General features: G+C 34.8%; 1 protein-coding gene and 1 long non-coding RNA gene across 17 annotated transcripts in view; both read left to right on the top strand.

The window, feature by feature from the left end:
* The window catches only part of ptprub (protein tyrosine phosphatase receptor type Ub), a 454,717-nt gene that overhangs the window by 35,801 nt on the left and 402,420 nt on the right, over nucleotides 1-16,496 (top strand).
* On the top strand, nucleotides 4,310-7,296 carry LOC147840353 (uncharacterized). Its single transcript, XR_015511680.1, has 6 exons — nucleotides 4,310-4,560; nucleotides 4,877-4,983; nucleotides 5,912-6,038; nucleotides 6,215-6,300; nucleotides 6,609-6,651; nucleotides 6,750-7,296. It is a non-coding gene; the product is annotated as an uncharacterized LOC147840353 (long non-coding RNA).

The following is a 16,496-nucleotide window of genomic DNA, read 5'->3' as shown; positions in this document are numbered from 1 at the left end:
GAGATCAACACAAATGTTTGTTACACATTCTTATTAAAAACAGTAATAATTATTATCATTGTGATTTTATATATATATATATATGTATGTGTGTGTGTGTGTGTGTGTGTGTGTGTATATATATATATATATATATATATATATATATATATATATATATATATATATATATATATGTATATATATATATATATATATATGTATATGTATTATTATAATTTATTTTAAGATATTTTTATTTTTTATTAGTACAGCAGTTAATAAATTTATATTAATATTCAAACAATTAATCATTGTTTTTGAAGGGGTGGTCCAAAGTGTAATATTAAGGCTTGGTTGTGTTTATAAGATGCCAAGCAATGTGTGCTCATGCTTCATTTATAGAAACAGTATTTTTTAATATATCTTACTTTGATTATATTCAGCTACTCTGTTAACATGAAAATTACATATTTCCTAGTTCCTCAGAAAGGCCTAACCTCAAGAAGCTCTGATTGGTCAGATAACATTATGTGCTGTGATTCGCAGATTGGCTCCACCACAGCTTTTGCTTGTTGGTGCTGCTCCTTTGAGGAGTTTTCAGCCGAATCCAGCACTCAACTGGCAGAGATTATGAAAGCCCTCCTTTGTCAAATGCTAGCGCTATATCTTTTTTTTTTTATAATTCTCTGAAACATAATTAAAATTAAACTGTGAGCACTTCTCTCTTTGTGTCGCGTCTTTTGGAAGCCAAGATACAGAAACAGAAGAAGCTCTGTGGAAATAGCAGCATTAGGACAGTTTTTTAGTTTTCTCTACTGTAACATTACATCGCCTCTGGCCACGCCCCTTTGCTGTGTGGGGTGTATGCGCATCGTGAATGCGCGTAACCTGAAGGGTTTATGATCTCACTGACCCAGATGTATTTTTTGTGTAGTCTGCAAACTTAATTTGCTGTAGGCTTTGCTAAGCTAACTGTAAAAGCCAATGTCTCTTTTTGAATTGAACTTTGAGCGAATTACATTCAGACATGTTGTTTATGTTCACACATTAACTAAAGTTTAAAATATGGTACCGTATAGAACCACCTCTTTAACTGTTTATATTTCTGTTTATTGTACAAACATCGTTCACAGTCTGGGCCTCGTCTCATGATTTTGGGGATCCTCCAAGATTTCCACAGCATTTTGTCTCAGTTTTTTTTTCCATTCCTTGCTGTCTCCTCCTATCTGTCTGATTTTTCCATGGAAATCCTCATCCTCTCAGCTTCGAGATACAGATCAGCATTGAGGGCTGTCTGACAGAAGGAATTCAGTCCTTTATTCTTGATTTCTCTTGACGGCAGTGCTAACGCTGTTAGCTCAAAGCTAGTTGGACAGAGCCTTTAGCTCCATTTAACATGTGAAAGAGAATAAATCTCGCCTGGAGCACTTCTAGATCAATGGATGGAAAGCTTTTGGTGTCTTAAGTGATAAAACTGCTGTTTTTTTTTTGTGTGTTTTATCTTGTTTTATCACCGTCTGTCTCTTACACACAGAGCAAAAAATATATATATTTGGGGGTTAGAATTTTTTTAGAATTCTTGTAGATTGTATTTAAACAGCAAACGATTTACACAGCGGAAAATTTCAGGGCAAATCTGCACGCATGTTGTTTTGGATTTTTACTTGGAAGTAAACAGGCATACAGAGGACAAAAAGACAGCTGAGCTTAAAAACGGTTCCCATCGGTGTGTCTGGAGGATTGCCATTGTGCCTGGAGATGAAGTGTCTTCAGTTGCAGTGTTGCATGTCTTCTTTTGAGGGCGTTGTTTTTTGGCCAGAGTATGTGATATTGTCACATTTTCATTAGACGTGAATTGCTCTGCAGGATCTAAGTGCTTGAATTTGATTTTGACTTATTTGATTTTATTTATTTATATATTTTTTAAATATTTATTTTTAGCATTTGCTTTTATTTGACAGGACAGTGGGTTAAGTGGAAGTTAGGTGGGAGAGAGAGAGGATGTAGGACCAGGAAAGGTCGACAAGCCGGGGTTCAAACTCGGGATGCCAGGAGCATGCGCAGCTTATATTATCGTGCTGACTATTTTATAATTTTTTATTTTATTATAATAAGTGATATAATGAATGTATTAATTATTACTATTAATATTGAAAGTTTATTATTTATGTTCCATATAATCATTATTATTATTACTATTTTAAGTTTTATATCGAATCTTAGTTAGTTTGAATGTGAAATTATAGTATGTAATGTTATTTTATTTAGAACGAATGATATAATGAATGTATTAATTATCACAATTGTTATTGACAGTTTATCAATTATGTTGCATTTTGTCATTATCATCCTCATCATCATCATCATCATCATCATCATTATTATTACTTTGTTTTTGTATTGAATCTTAATTAGTTTGAATGTGAAGTTTTAACGTGTAATGTTGTTATTTTATTTATAATAAATGATATAATGAATGCATTAGTTATTTCTATTATTATTGACAGTTTATCAGTTATGTTCTATAGTATTATTATTATCATTACTTTGTTTTATATTGAATCTTAGTTTGAATGTGAAGTTTTAATGTGTAATGTTATTTTATTTATTATGAATAATATAATGAATGCATTTATTATTTCTATTATTATTGACCGTTTATCGGTTATGTTCTATATTATTATTATTATTATTATTATTATTACTTAGTTTTATATTGAATCCTAATTAGTTTGAATGTGAAGTTTTACTATGTAATGTTTATTTTATTTATAGTGAATAATATAATGAATGCATTATAACAATTATTATTGACAGTTTATAATGAAGTTTTAATTTAATTTAAAAATATTTTCACATTGACTGATTTAAATTTTTTAAAAATCACTTGACATCATTTGGTTGGACCTTCAACAGCGAGAGCATTTATATTTGAATCAAATTTAAATATATGTAAATCTTCTTTTGTTTTTGTTTTATGTTTAATGTTCAATTGAGATTTTTTTATGTGCTGTTATTTAATATTTAATTTAAATTGAATTGAATTTAATTTGGGCGACACAGTGGCGCAGTAGGTAGTGCTGTCACCTCACAGCTAGAAGGTCACTGGTTCGAGCCTCGGCTATGCCAGTTGGCGTTTCTGTGTGGAGTTTGCATGTTCTCCCCATGTTCGCATTGGTTTTCTCCGGGTGCTCCGGTGTCAACCACAGTTTAAAGACATGTAGTACAGGTGAATTGGCTAAATTGTCCGTTGTGTATGAGTGTGATTGAGTGTGTATGGATGTTTCCCAGTAATGGGTTGCAGCTGGAAGGGCATCCGCTGCATAAAACATGCTGTTTAAGTTGATGGTTTATTCCGCTGTGGCGACCCCAGACTAATAAAGGGACTAAGTCGAAAGAAAATGAATGAATAAATTGATAAATTGAATTTTCTTAATTGATTGTATATAATAATAATAATAATAATAATAATAATAATAATAATAATAATAATAATAATAATAATAATTATTATTATTATTATTATTATTATTATTATTATCAGCAGTCATTTTAGGTTATTTTATATAGAATTTTTGTTAGTTTGAATGTGAAATATTATCTATTTATTTAATAGAATAAATTGTTTAATTTTTTATTTTGCTTTATCTTATTTTTATGCTTAATTTGATTTGTTTTATTTGTGATTTTACGTATGATTTTACGATTAATATAAACACCACTGCAAGTTAAGGTTCCAAGTAGAACTGCTTTGTCCCGCATTCTCAGATTGTCTCAGCGTAACAGTCTTCTACAATGTTCAAAACAGTGCAGCGCTTTGAAGAATTTGTTTTGCTGTTTACTGATATATTGCACTATATTGCATGGAGTGAAGACTGTGATATCTTTGTTGTTTTTACTGGCATTGTGAACCGCTTTTGTTTCTGCGTGGATCCATTATAGCTGGCCAGACTGGCTAATTGGGAAATGGTTTAAGCAGGGATTAAACCGGCATGAGATGTAGGTGGATGAGGGAGGCGAAGGGAAAAGGCTTTGGAAAGAGATGAGTGGCTAATATTGGTATTAGTGGACGTAGGTGCAATGAAATGCCGTCATGTGACACTGAGTAGGAACAGAACAAAGCGGCGTTGACAGTGGTTTCAGTGACTCCGTGCAAGCTTTTTTATTCATCGCAGCGCACAAGGATAACGCTTTCAGCATCTCTCATTCTGATCTCGCTCTTGCACTCGCTCGGTGTGGATTTATGTGCACTGCTGCATGAAATGAGGCTAAGATTGTTTAGTTCCACTTGTTCCTCAAGCCAAATAAGTTTCGTATTAGTCTTGTGTACACAGCAAATTCATCTGAGTTAAATTCTCGGTGTTGAAGCATTTCAGAGTAAAGTGTTGACGTTAAAGAGTTAGATTTTGATAAATGAATATAATAAGAGTTAGAATTGATTTTATTCAGTGCGAAATCAAGGAGTTAACTTTTCTACACTTGGTGGTGTTATTTCCAACATCCGGGAATTCATGCAGCCCCAGTCACTGAAGAATTTTCCAGACGCCATTTTCCATCTGAGGTTTAGAACAGCAACTGGTGAGTCAAACTACCTAAATGTTGGTATTTTACTGACTTTCTCTAAGGAAATACAGTTGTAAACATATTGTTAAGTTAATAACTTTAGAATGGAGTGACAATTTTAATCTTCTGCGGTTCATTCATGGTCGTTTGTGTATCTAGCTTAACTGCATATTCACTTCTTTTCAAGAATGTTTTTATATATGCTCACGCGTACATAGTGCATAAAAACATCAAATGTACATGTTCAACACATTTCTGTCACGCTTAATGCCATTTTGTGCGTTGTTACCCATCTGTAAAATAAAATCGACACTTCTCCTTTAATTCGAAGCAAACTAGCGAGGGAATCCCCGGAGCAGCCTAGCCTACTCTGCCCGGATGCTAACGGCAACACAGGACGGTTTCCATACGCTCTGGAGAGTTTCTAAAACATATCTGGTGAGTAAATTAACATATGCTTACTTGTAAAAGGCTTCCTGACTAAAACATATGATTTTTTTGTTATTCGTATACGTTAATTTAGTTTTTTTAAACACCGCGGTCCTTTTAAACTGGTTCATTCGTGGCCGTCCATATACCGTTAGTCCAAAGACTCGCGTGATAACGTACGCTTGAATAATATTAAGTGTTGACAACCATTAAAGTCGGAATGTTAACATTAATGTCTTTAAATGACCGCGTTTGCACTTTCTCAGACATTTAAGGTTACAGAAGTCTCCCGGAAGTTGCGGGACTAACTTTAACGTTATCCCGCAAATGCACAGAGACTCCCAGATGCCCAAGTAGATGCCCGCAAATGAATGATAATCTCCCGGAAATCGCGCGTCTCCCGCCCGGTCATTAAACACTTTGCACACCCCTCTCCACCGCATCTCTCCCAGCTCTTCAGGTACGTCGCGCGCAAGTCACCCCCACCGCTCTTCAGGTACGTCGCGCGCAACTCATCTCATTGCTCTTCAGGTTCTCATCTCTCCCGCTACCTCCCGCAAATCAACTCTTTATCCCCCGAAAATGACTTTTCCCAACTCGGGATGTTTAACGTTAGTAAGTTAGGCTATTTATGTAGTCAGGAACATCTTAGTCAAGCTTTTTCTCCCGCATGATATTGTGCTTAAAACTATAGGCTAAACTTAGCATGTACTGTACACAACATTTCCTTTTTATTAAAGACAATTTAGTGCGTTGTAAACAGCCACCTGTCTGTAAAATTAATCAACTGATTCATATTTGAGCAGCCTAATGATGATACAGGTTTGATTTGTAGATTTATTATCAATAATCAACATCTGAATCAAAAGATATCTCTCCTTTTATCTGAAGGTTATGCATATGTGTTAGATACTAATTTTTTGTTGTTTTTTAACAGCCACAGTTCTCTATACAATAACACAAGACCCTGTGACGGTGGCTGATTAGAGACAGATGGTGTATTTCCAGAGTTGGTGAAATGACCAAGCACACCTTCTAGGTCATATGTGGTGATAATAATGAAGGTATGTTTGATAAAGTTCTGTATTTGTTTCACAATAAGCTGAGAGGGTATTAGAGCATTAGAGAATAACAAATGACATGAAGGTGATAAGTTTTGTATTGTGGGTGAACTGTTACTTAAATAATGTTTTGCTCTTTGCTTTGCACTTTTCCTCTTCTGCTTATCCTAATATTTTAGATTATATTTGGACCTGAAACATCTGCTAGACTCCAGTAAAGGTGGCGTCAATACTGGACCTGAAAGGGCCTAACAAGTTGAATCTGGTAAAGAAACATGAACGCGCGCACACACGCACGCACGCACACGCTTACAGAAAAGTGTTGTTTATGAAGTTTATGAATATTTTTTACACTGTGGCCAATATTTTGGGGAAGTCAGCATCACTAAATGATATAAAAGATTTTAAGATCCTCTAAATTTTGCTCCAAGTGTTGTGTTAAATTCAGGATTCTGGACAGACAGCTGCCTGTTTTTCCAGTTCTAGTCATAGTGGTTAACCTAATTGTTTTTGGAGATCCAACAGTGATGTATGTGTTTTTTCTACTTTTCCATATCCTGTCACCTCAAACAGCTGGGAGAGTCAAGTTGTGGATCATCATGAAGATTTTCAAAAGGTGAGTTTAGATTTCGTGAATGTTTAATTTACTTTTAAATGTTCTTTTAAATATATCATAGAATTTGATTGCTATTTGTTTTCAAACATTTTTCTTAGTCATGCTGGAGTCTTGAAGAGTTCTTAGATGAGCATCACCCTATATCCGTGCATCAGGAACCACCAGACGAGCGATCAGCAGCTACTACATCGTCATGGATAAAAAGGTCATCCTGTGGCCGGGAAGCACTTCATTCACAGGACATGCTTGATGAGATTTCCTAGCTCCAGTTTGTTTTCACACAAGTTTACAGCATTTATACCTTCATTTAAACTGCTGTGTTTGATATGGAGGACCAAGGAAACACCAGAAGTGAAAGATTTGCACACCAAGTTGTTTAAAATGTAATTTTACAAGAAAACTATGAGTTCAGAAGAAAACTATGAGTGACGCTATATTGAACTTTCAAATTGCTCTGATGAAACATCAAGTTTGGACCAAAGGACTGAAACAGCCTTTTTGAGCACTGGTCATACATATTTTGTTGATACTGTCTGTACTAATAAAACATTTAAAGCATATTTGACATTGTTGCATTTTAAAAATTGAATGAATTGTTGAAGTGGTGAATGTTTTCAAATAAAATGTTTTTTCTTTTGTAATTTACAGTCTATTTTACCTTTTTACCATATTTACACTCAAGAGAGTTGAATAAAATAACAATATATTGTAGTAAAAAAATTACTACCAGGCGGTGTTAAATATAGTTACATTTTTAACTCTGCCCAGAGTTAAAATTAACCCTTACTTCGGTGTCAATGTGCCAACCCTTTTGAAAGTGTTGATTTAACTCTGTTTTGAGTGGACCCCATGAGACACTTTCAAAGTGTTGAAATTAACACCCATAGAGTTGTTTTGGGTCCCCATATTTTGCTGTGTAGGCAGAAGTTCGATCCACACCGCAGCTTATTCTGGCCAAGAACCATATTTAGACAGAAAGAGAGCATCTGAAAGACTTGGGAAGAAAAAATAGCAGTTATTTTGTTTGTATTTTTGTCAGATTGGGGGCTTGTGTGCTTTTTGTTGCCTTTTTTGTTTGTGTTCAGGGTTTGTTTTTATGTTTTGTTTTGGGTTTTGCTGCAGCTTTGCTTTGTTTCAGTTATTTATTTTTTGGTCATTAAAAAAACGCCAACCGAAGTTATTTTGTTTTGACTTGCTAATTTCATGAGGGGTGTTTGTTTGGTATGTCTTGGTTTGCTATCAATTTATTTATTTACTTATTTATTGCTTTGTTATTTGTTTTCATTTTATTTCAGTTTTTTATTTTATTAGATTTTATTTATTTTAATTTTGTTTATTGTTATTTTTTGTGATTATAGGTTTTGTTTGTTTGGTTTACTGGTTTGTTTTTATTTTGTGTTTTGGTACCCAACAACACATCAACCAAAGCTATTTTGTTTTTGAGAGTTGTTTGTTTTGTCTGTTGTATGTCTTTGTTTGCTATTTATTTATTTATTTATTTATTTATTTATTTATTTATTTATTTATTTATTTATTTATATATGTTTAACTTTGTTATTTTGCCTTTATTTACTTTTTTTTCATTTTTCTTTTCTTTTCTTTTTTTTCTTTTTTCTTTTTATTTTTTTGTTGCTGGTTTGCTTTGCTTAGCTTTAATTACTGTTTGTATTTTTAATTTTTTTTTGCTTGGTTCTTTTTGGTCCCCACGACACCTCAAACTAAATTGTTCTGTTTTTACTGGCTAGGGTAAAAAGGGGGCTTGAGGGTTGTTTGTTTTGTTTGCTATGTTCTGGTTTGCTATTTATTTATTTTGTTCATTTATTTATTCATTTGATTTTATAATGATTTGCATGGCTTTGCTATGTTTTGCTTTGGTATGTTCATTCATTCATTTTCATTATGGCTTAGTGCCTTATTTTGACTAATTATTCTGACTGCAACTGTATATGCATATATACAGTTATATATATTAATAAATTTTAAAAAATTTAAAATGAGATCAAAATTTTGCCTATCCAAATATTAATTTTAAATGTCTCTTAAATGCACAAGAATCAATAAAAGTTCAGTAAAATATATGACTAAGAACTTTTACTTTTGTTAAGATAGGTTACAAGGTTGCTTCTTTTGATCACTTATCCCCAAAATTCTTCATTCTTAATTAGAGCTGAAGAATGTCTCGGGTTAGTTTTCCTTCATTAACTTCCTTGTTGTGTTTTAGCACGGTGCGTTAAGCACAGCTGGACCAGGTTCACGTCAGGTTAACCAGCAGCGGCTCTGTTCTGGTTTTCAGTTATCTTTTAAAGAATGTGGACTTATCCACCTCTCCATGTCCCCTTCCAAACTGGGCCATAATCCTATTACAAAAGCCAGTCAATAAGTCAGACCTCAGGACATATGAATGTAACCAAACTTCAGAGGTTTTGGCGTAAGATTCGTCTGTGTGTTGAGTAAAAACATTCAATTCTTGCCAGCAGCGCTCAGTGGGACTCCACAGTGTGTGCATTTTCCTCCTGGTCCTGCTGTAAGGAGAGATTTTTAGATCTCTTTTATTGAGGATAGGTCAGCTAAGGCGGTTATTTTGTGTAACGGTATTAACCCAAACAGATTTACGGAGACACTGGAAGGCCTGCATCTTTGGCGGTGAATTTCTGCCCGCACGTAGCGTCGGGATGCTGAATAACGGCATGACTGTGGTGCTGTGGATTTGTTCTGGTCCACTGAGCCTGAGTGGCGCCAGAGGTTCTGCCCAGGGATTTCAAGCAGTATTTCAGAGACCAAATCCTGGAACAGACACTGAGCGAGCAGAGCAGCCCCTAATCTCTTCATTATTAGCTCATAAATATTTATTTGAGGCTCCGTCTAAAGGAAGAGATTTGCTCACAGATCTTCAGATGAAGAGCTGCATGTTATGTCTTTTGACTGTGGAGGGACCCATTTCTGAATTTTGTGACTTTTTTTTGGAACAAATTATTCTTTTTAGGTCTAATTATCTTTTTTTTTTCTTGAGTGAATCAGATGAACCGGTTCTTAGTCCCCAGACTGAATTATTCATTCACAAATCAGACTGAATTCCTAAAAATTCCTAAAAATTCTGTTTATATTGATTCGGTCTGAGCAGTTCTTGAATCAATAACTCACTGATTCTGATTTCTTTATTTTTTAATAATTGAATTGAACTGGTTCACTAAAAAGACAGCTCACTGATTCGTATATGAATTATGTAACTTTTTCTCTTGGCTTGAATTAACAAATCAAATCCACAAATCAAACTGATTAGGTCGAAACAGATTAGAGTCAACAGCTCACTGAATCACATGGCGCCAATTTTCGTTTATTTAATTATTTATTATTCATTTGAACATATTCACAAATTCCAGACTGAATGATTCAATCACAGAGCAGACTGAACTCATAATGATTATTTAAAAATCTGATTCGGTCTGATAAGAATCTATAGCTCAATGATTCTGATTTATTTGTTTTTTTAACATTATTGAATTGAACTGGTTCACAAAAAGGATTCATATATATCCTTGAATGGGATTAACAGATCAAATCCACAATTTAGACTGAATTTGTCTGAACCGATCTTGAGTCAACAGCTCACTGAATCACATGACACCAATTTTGTTTTTAAATATTAATTTGAACTGGTTCACAAATTAGAGAGAATCAGTCTGAGCACAACTTCAACAGCCCGATTCATGTATCTATATTTAGAGTTTAATACATTTTTGTATTTATTTATTTATCATAATTTTATTTCATGTTGTATTTTCTATATTCCTTTATATTAATTTCATATTTCAAACTGGAGTGAAAAACTGGAGTGTTTAAATATATCAAATTATCTACAAGAGGGATTGTACAGAATGCGCTAGTCCACAAATTGTGGTCTGAATGATTCATTTACAAATCAGGCCGAATTTGTCTGAGCAACAACTAACTGATTCATAAAGAGTCAGATTTTAAAAAGTGATTCAATTGAACTGGCTTACAAAACCTGAATGATTTGTTCATTATTCTGAATCTAAATCAACTCAGCGATTGACTGGATTCTCTTTCATATACATTTCATTCAGACTGTCTCAATAAACCAAGACTAATTTGTGTAATTCATGATCAACCACAGTTAATGAGAACCATTCAAAAGTGACAGGCTCTAAATTATTTTATGTTTAAAGACTCAATTACAGCAGCAATAAACTGAACAGCACCCACAAAATTGCAATACACACCCTCATCATTCATTCATTCATTCATTCATTCATTCATTTTCCTTCTGCTTAGTCTTTATTTGTCAGGTGTTGCCACATCGTAATGAACCACCAACTATTCTGGCATTTGTTTTACGCAACGGATTTTCCAGCCACAACCCAGTACTGGGAAACACTCATACACAATCATTCACATACTCAACTACAGCCAGTTTTATTATTCTGGGCTCACCACAGCGGAATGAACTGCCAACTTATCGAGCAAGTTTTTACGCAGCGGATGCCCTTCCAGCCGCAACCCATTTCTGGGAAACATCCACACACACTCATTCACACACACACTCTCATACACTACGGACAATTTAGCTTACTTAATTCACCTGTACCACATGTCTTTGGACTGTGGGGGAAACCGGAGCACCCGGAGGAAACCCACGCGAACGCAGGGAGAACATGCAAACTCCACACAGAAACCAACTGAGCCGAGGCTCGAACCAGCAACCCAGCGACCTTCTTGCTGTGAGGCGACAGCACTACCTACTGCGCCACTGCTTCGCCCCACACCCTTATTAATAAAACATAATAGAAAAAATGGACATGTGCCTATATACAACCAGTTCTTTGGAACAAACCTTCGGAAATAGCGCTGAAATAGCCTTGCTCTCAGCAGTGAAAGTCCTCTACTCATCAAGCCGCTCACCTTTGCTCTCAGGCAGCTTGAGAAGTGTGTCTGTGTGTGTGTGTGTGTAAGCCCACAGCAGACAGTTTCCCAGGGTGGTCATTAGTGCCCCAGATAACAAATAGTGTTGTGTCTGTTGCCTTTTGCCCCAGGAGAGTAAAAAGCGTCACTGTCTGATGAAAATATCACCTCGTTCCCTGGAGCAGACGCTCAGTATAACTTCATTAGTCAGCTCAGTCCACACATTAACTTGATTACAGTAACTAACTTATTGAGCTGGTGACAGCGGGACAGTGTCCTTTTGCTCACGCTTGACTCTTTGCCAAGGGGTGTGACTTTTTAAAGGCCCTGATGTACTAGTTTGTATGCTGCTCGGGGGTAAAAATAAATTCAAAATAGCCTTGCAGTGGGATATTGTTAGGAAGCCTGATAAGCAATGTTTTCGATAACAAAATAAACTATAGTAAACACATATGACAGCAGTTATGAAAGCGTCTGATTATAGCAATGTGGATGTTTGCAGTTCAGCAGTCCAGTCATGTTTATAGCACTTTATGCAGTAGATTTTCTTAATGAAAGCAGCTTTATAGTATTAAACATGAAAACCAATGTCAGTTAAAATTACATCACGAATTTGGTCAAGTCCAGTGGTGAAGGATGCAAGTGCAGATTTATTAAATACATACAGTACTAGCAGTCCAGTTGATAATGGGCAATGCATAGTTTACAAGTAAAAACAAGGCAAAACTCAGAAAATACTTAGACAAGGAACGAAGTAACCTATCTATAATCACATAATCCAGAAGCAAAAGACAGACAAAACACAGAGGCTTAGGGTGCTTTCAAACTTAGACTTTTGTTTTGGAACATGAATCGTTTCCCTGGTTAGCGCAGTTCATTTGGCATATGTGAAACTCGCAATCGCGCTCGGATCCGTACCAAATCAGTTGATCTGAGATCGCCCGAGTGAGGTGGTCTTGGCTCTATGTATGGCTATATGAAGAGAGAATGATGTTTATGGCGGGATGTCATTCATAGGATTTATGCCGAAGCATGCTAATTAGACTTTTAGTTTGCCAGTAACCTGGGTTAACCGCTTCCGGTGAACTGAATGTCATTGCAAAATCGGCGCGTTTAAGGTCTGTTTTCTTTAAAACCCAGGGATCTCTTCTGACTGAGTGATATCAAATATAAAGTGGATCTCAGATTGTACAAGAAGCACTGCGTTAAATTACATTTCCCCCGCCATGTCTTTATAATATGAGCCTTTATTTTACCCCAGTATATTCAATGGAGCTTCTGCGCTAACCTGCCGATTCTGACAGGCGTGTGCGAGTAAACGGCCTTTTGTCTCTATTTATGCATAAAAATTGACTGAACTGCAGTCTCAGTTTATCTGTTATGTCTCTCTATAAAGTAAAGCCTATAATGCATAATTCTAGCCAACGGCTCTGTATGAGAAAATCTTACCTCTGATTTATATTTGGTGATGACGTCTGTGGGTGTCACTATTTAAAGTTATAGCTCAGTTTTTCGCTTAAAATATCATATTGCTTAGAGTCGTAAATTAGAATAAGGACGTATGAATGAATACACAAAACATTTTATTTTGTTACAGGGTGTCCGCAGGGTCTTAAATTTTAAAAGCAAGCTTTTAGGCCTTAAAAAGTCTTAAATTCAGTAAAATATTGTCTTTTTTGTCTTTGTAATTTTAAACAGGTTTTAATTATCCTTAATTTATGCAAATAAATTTAGTTTATTAAAAATTTTAAACAGTTTTTTTAGATTAAAAATGTATACAATGTTGTATGTATACAACTAAGGTTTGCTTGTTTTTGACACATTATTTAAAATAAGTAACTAAAAATAATTAATTAGAGTTAGTTTTTGATGGGGCATGTGAAAATAATATATATATATATATATATATATATATATATATATATATATATATATATATATACTTTTTTTTTTTTTTTTTTTTAATTAATTTTTTTTTTCTACAGGGCCATCGAAAAAGTTCTTAGTGTTTAGCCCTATATAAGTCTAAAATGTCATTTTTGGTGGTCTTAAAGTATTCAATTTGACTTGGTGAAACCTGCAGAAATCCTGTTAAAAGTATATGTGATTTGACTAAAATCACAAATCTCGATCGTGGGGTTTGAAGTCGGTGTCTTTAGGTATATTCCAATCAAAAGGTATAACAGAAAAAAAATCTGTAGGTGTTAATTTATTTATTGGAAATGTGTGTTCTTCCTTTCATTAAAAATATTCTTTATAGTAATAATAGTTAATCAAGTAAGAGAGAAAAAAGAACAGCATTAACATTCCACTAAACATCCAACTATTTTGCTTAATAGAAGAAAGAAGGTCATAAATGTTCGCAAAGACATTGAGCTAAGTAAACGGTGGCAGCATTTTCATTTTTGACCTCCTCCTTCTTTTAATTTTTTCGAACTATTAATCAAGACTAAACATATTTCAGGAATGGATGACTGGATATGTGACATGTTTATCAATTAGCAGTCCACGGACAAGAAAGAGCCATTCCACCTTTGCTTTTCTCCCTTCAGGTCCTGATCCTTTCATTCTGTTTTGGATTTTAATTCACCTCAGCACCTCTCCTGCCTGTTGAATATGTCCTCTAAGGTTCTTGAGTCCTTTCTTTTCCCCCCTCGCTAGTCTGGCAGAATCCTCTTATGCAGCATGCATGAGTGAATCCTTCGGCCCTTAACGAGACGTGTCCTCGCACACTCGCTAGACTGTAAATGAGGTGGCATCCCTGACCTACACAGTGTCCCGCACCTTCTACTGCCAGCCTGTTTCTCCTTCTGGCTGAGGACATTGAAGACAAAAGTGGGCGGGTCTTGACTTAAAAAAAAAAAGTTTTAGCTTGTTTAATCTCCTTTTATGCTTGAAATAACAGAATATATGCCAGTACAAGTTGCCTGGCAACAATCTGAAAATGGGACTTACGTTCAGCGGGGGGCTTCTTCATGGGGTGTCTGTGCTGACATTAAACATGTTGTTAATTATTGGCTTATGCTGAGAGGATCTTGTTTCTTTGAGCAAATCCTCACCAGTTATTTTCACAGCAACAGGCATGCTTTTTTAAAGCATATTCCATGTTTTAGGGTGTGTTTTCTTGTCATTTAATGGTGAAAAAAATCTGATCTCGCACTGTAAAAATAAAAAGTTGAGTTAACTTAAAATTTTAAAGCTACCGCCTGCAAATCAATTTTGAGTTTATTAAGCTTCAGTCGTTGAAGTCGCGCCAAAATAATTTTTAAAGTTGACTGAAATGGCTGTTTTAAGTCAAGAATACTTTCTGAAATAATTTGGCACAACTTGAACCAATGAAGCTTAATAAACTCAACATTTCTTTGCAGCCGGTTGCTTTAAAATTTTAATTTAACTCAGCTTTTTTTTTTTTACAGTGCAAAAGCTCAAATAAAGAAATCAAAATTCTAAGTTTCCTCAACGGATTTTTTCTTTTGATTGAAAAAATAGTTCCAAATGTGCAATTAAATCATGTTACGAGTAAATTCAACTATAAATTGATTGTCCACCTAACTTACAATTTTAAACTGAGTTAACAATTTGTAAGTTGGATTTTTTTACAGTGCATGAGAAAAGTAACTATTTTACATATTGCCAGAAAAATGGATAATACATGTGAATTCAAAGAATTTTGTTCGCATAAAAACATGATTTTGATCACATAGCAAACCCCAATAGTAACCCTACTAAAATGTATTAATGAAATCATACAAATTAGACATTAAATCAGAATGTTATAAGATTGTGTTGGCAAAATTATATACTTTGTATGAAAAAAGTTGACCCTAAACTGAAAATTGGGTTATCATTGGCTCATCTTCATGTCGTGTCAAACCCAAATGACATTTGTTCATTTTTGGAACACGCATGAAGATACTTTTAATCACATCTGAGATTTCCCTCCTTGCATGGTTAAATATTTCGAGTTTTATACAACTGCTTTTAAGTTTCAGAGTTTTTGGCGAACAGATATTTAGTGGAGAGACAAATCCCTGGATAAATTTTTTTTCCATTTCATTCATTCATTCATTCATTTTCATTTTGGCTTAGTCCCTTTATGAATTTGGTGTCACCACAGCGGAATCAACCGCCAACTAATCCAGCATATGTTTTACGCAGTGGATGCCCTTCCAGCCCCAGCCCAACACTGGGAAACGCCCATACACACATACACTATGGCCAATTTAGCCTACTCAATTCTCTTATAGCGCATGTCTTTAGACTGTGGTGGAAACTGGAGCACCCGGAGGAAAACCATGCGAACACGGGGAGAACATTCAAACTCCACAAAGAAATGCCAACTGACCCAGCCGAGGCTAATTTTTCATTTGTATTTTATTTCACTATTTATTTTTTTGTGACAATCAAACAATTTAATATTAGTATTGTGAAAATTGTACACATGCATAATTACTATTACTATCTCATGTACAGTTACTATCTCATGTAATGTTCATATGAAATTTGAATTATTTGATGTATTTGCTGTGGAGTTAATTCAAGCCTTTTTGCAGTAATGAGTCACACACAATGACATGACAAAGTTCACACACACACACACACACACACACACACACACACACACACACACACACACACACACACACACACACACACACACACACACACACACACACACACATCATCGTGCACATTTAAATTTGCACTGTTCTTGCACAGCAAATGTGACAGGATACACATTGATATACACTGCTTTCCAATTCGGTGGAAGGGGAAAGCACACTCCTACTTCAAGTTGCAGTTAGCCTCAAAATGGGAGAGATTTGACTCCTATTTTAACATCAGGAAATTTTAAAAAAGAGAATTGTTTTTATATCACCCTAATACTGTATGAATGTGTACACAATATACCTGCACACAGTTCT

This window comes from Danio rerio, chromosome 16 (assembly GCF_052040795.2).
Source record: "Danio rerio strain M-AB ecotype USA chromosome 16, GRCz13ab, whole genome shotgun sequence".
Taxonomy (NCBI): Eukaryota; Metazoa; Chordata; class Actinopteri; order Cypriniformes; family Danionidae; genus Danio; species Danio rerio.
This window is presented reverse-complemented; position numbering and strand designations above follow the sequence as displayed.